Below are 3,306 nucleotides of genomic sequence, written 5' to 3' on the forward strand. Positions count from 1 at the left end.
CTTCAAATGTGCATAATTTTGCACACTTCTTTCATGTCCCCAAACACTCATCTTTTTTTCAAACTATAACTGGTGTGCTGTAGAATGCATATTTGGTGACAAAACTGGATTTTCCTCTTTGTGGTGTATAAAAGGACTCTCAGAATTAAGGACTTTCGGCTCAGTTGCAGCTGCATCGTAAGATTTTCTTTGATGACTGCACAGTCTCTTTGAATGATGCAGAATGTGATATCACACTTCCTGGTAGCCATGGAAGGGCAGCCCTGGAAGCACACTCCACCAGTCATCCACCATCTATGTTTCCATGCAGCTGTCTTCCAGGCAGAGTACAAGATAGTATTTTGACCTATTAGTAGTTACCAGTGCAATCCTATACATGTCTGCTAAGCGGTATGTCAGAGTGAGCTAAATGGAGCTGCCTCCCTGGTAAACTGGAATTATAGAACTGCAACCTAAATGGGTTCAGTCTTCAAAAAGAATGCAACTCCCGGCTCCTGGGTCATCTTGGTCCACTCAGTCCTGCAAGGTATGTTAAGGATGCTGTGGTAACGCACCAGGTTTCATTGCCAAGGCCATTGCTGCTCTTCTGATCATAGGAACATGAGAAGAACCTACTGCATCAGGCCAATGTTCTCCCAGTGGGCCAACTAGATGCCTGTGGGAGACTTGCAAGCAGGATTCAAGCACAAGAACAGGCTCCCTTCCTGTGGTTTCCAGCAACTGGTATTCAAAAGCATTACTGCCTCCATCTGCTGGTACAGTTAGTTATCCCAAACCTTCCTTGTGTTCCATTCTGTCCAGTTGTGGGAGGGGTAGTTTGCAGCTGTATATGAAACCTCTTGTGCAAAGGAGGTGGAGAGAGGAAAAACAGAGGCTGAATGCAAATCAGAGTGTGTATTAGAATACTCTTCTGATTATGTGTGTGTTTACAGCGTTACTCGTAATGAGAAGCACATTCCAATGCACATTCCCAGCCATAATTAATTCTGCCCATCAGCGGTTATGCATTGAACTGCCATTATAATGCACATCAGTTTGTGTAACTGCTTTTGGGGTGTGGATGGCATGGGTAATCCCCCACTTGCACAGAAGTTGTTTAGAAAAGCAAGGATTTCTTATACACTTCAGGGACTTTCCATAGCTATTCAGAAAAGCACGTTGGAATGCCAAGCAGAAAACTCTATAAAGATAAATCATTTCTACCCACCTTCCTATATGCATAAAATAGTGAAAGTCTGGTATTTGGTCACTCTTGCCATTCCCATGGGAGAGTGCTGGCAGTCACACACAAATTTTGGGAATGTTCCACAATGCAGAAATATCCTGGCAAAAGTTGGCAGTCACTAAAACGTGATCGTTAGTATTAACTTGTTTGTGTCTGATGAATGGGAAGATTTTTGGATGTCATTCATGAAATTCATAGGGGATTGCCAGCATTCACATGTAAATGTTGGTTATACCTAATATCTCTAGCTAAGCTGCCTTTGGACAGACATTCATCTTCTCATCCCTTCCAGATCTCAAGGATGTAAAGACTGAGCTCTGAGCTGAGTGCAACTCCCCCTGCCCTTTTCCCTCTTCGGTAGTTAAGCAAAAGTGAACCTCACGCAATAGTAAGTTTGGTTGTCTACTCCATTTCTCAAACTTAATGGTTCACTGGCAAAACTACCGGTAGTTTCTGCCCTTGTCTTTCTTTGCACTACTTCTAATATGAAACTGCTCTGGATGTAGTTTTGCCTGCCTTCTTGACACCTGCTTAAGCACTATTTGATCATTTACAAGTGGCCACATTTGGTTCCATTAAATAGATTTCATTCCTGCACACTTCCAGACAAGAAGCCAACATTTCCATTCTCTCATTAAGCTAAACAAGTTTGCTGGTAGATGTCCCAAAAGATTAATGAAATGGCTTGTTGTAATTCAGAGCCACGCATTGTGGATAATATTAATAGTACAGACTCATCCTGAACAAAACCCTAACTCTTTAAAAAAAAAAAAATGAAGGGTTTTCAAATCTAAAGACAGGAAATGTGGGAGGCTACAGTCGCTGAGCTATAGAACATTATGTTAAATACAATCTGACACCGCGTCCCAGTAATTTGAAGGAGATCCAACAGGAGGGGTTCTTCATCTCATTGTGCAGAAATAAATATTCATGATTGCTACACCTCCACTGTTAGTACAAGGATGGTGGTAGGGAGAAGTCTCAAGTTATGAAGTTTATAGGAGGGGGAAGTATTTTAAAATATTGCACCTGGGTATTTTAATATTTATCTTTCTCATTCTCCTCCTTCTTGATCCTTCTCTGCAGAAAGAAAACAAAAAACAAAACCCCAACATGTTGGTGGTAGTACCACTAGCAAGACCCAGCTGGAGACTACATCAAGAGCAAATTAGTCATGTTTAGGTTCCATTGAAATAAATGTGAAAACTAAGTCATGAGTAATTTAGCTTCTGTGTATTCCATGGTGCTTAAGTTCAACAACCTACAATTCTCAGAACAGACACTTGAGCTTGAAGAAGTAGGAATAAGCTTGCAGGAACAAAAAAATTTCCACCAACTTGGGAAGATTATGTTGGCCATTAAAAATGAAGTGATTCATTCAGCACAGGTATTCACTCCCACTCATCTTCTACCTTACTATGTCAAGTGGCCCTCAGCTTACCCTTGATACATGTTGGTGAGAACTCCTTTTACAAGACAGGAGGCTGGACAATATGATGTCTGATTTCTACATATATATCAACTCACCATTGAAGTGTGCATCATGATCAGATCAGCTGAGTGTTGGTCTTTGTCCAGAGACATGGGTTTCCAGAGTTGTCTGAGCACAGGACTTGGGACAGAAAATGACATGAAAGTGGCAAACCTTTATCAACAGTATTTCTGCATGTTCGTTTATCGTGCTAATACTCTCACCCAGATTTCTTAAACCCTTTTACTGATTAATGTTTATGAAAGTACTATTAGATGCTTAGAAAGAAGGCTTTGGCAAAGTGTATGCAGCTGTCATTAAGATTAACAGTACTTTATGGCAGAAATAAAGGGGAAATAGTTTGAGCAACACTGAGTATTCCACCCTGATAGCTAATGGGATTCAGCTGATGAGTCTTACGCTTACTCATACTTAACATTTGAACTGGTATCACTGTCATCAGGCTACTTGAAATGAAGTTATTGCATTCAACTTATAATAAATCCACAAACATTAGAGCAAAGTATCATTACAGGCAGGGGATAACATATACATAAGGGTTGGAGAACCTTCTATCCTTCAGATATTGTCAGATGCCTCTGCAGCCAGT

At 40.8% G+C, this 3,306-nt stretch overlaps 1 long non-coding RNA gene across 1 annotated transcript; it reads left to right on the forward strand.

Annotated features, from left to right (window-relative positions):
• Positions 1-301: 301 nt before the first annotated feature.
• LOC310709314 lies at positions 302-2,435 on the forward strand. Its single transcript, XR_014527457.1, has 2 exons — positions 302-526; positions 2,312-2,435. It is a non-coding gene; the product is annotated as an uncharacterized lncRNA (long non-coding RNA).
• The last annotated feature ends 871 nt before the right edge of the window (positions 2,436-3,306 follow it).

The sequence above is a fragment of the Podarcis liolepis genome (assembly GCF_965112155.1).
Source record: "Podarcis liolepis genome assembly, chromosome: 6".
Taxonomy (NCBI): Eukaryota; Metazoa; Chordata; class Lepidosauria; order Squamata; family Lacertidae; genus Podarcis; species Podarcis liolepis.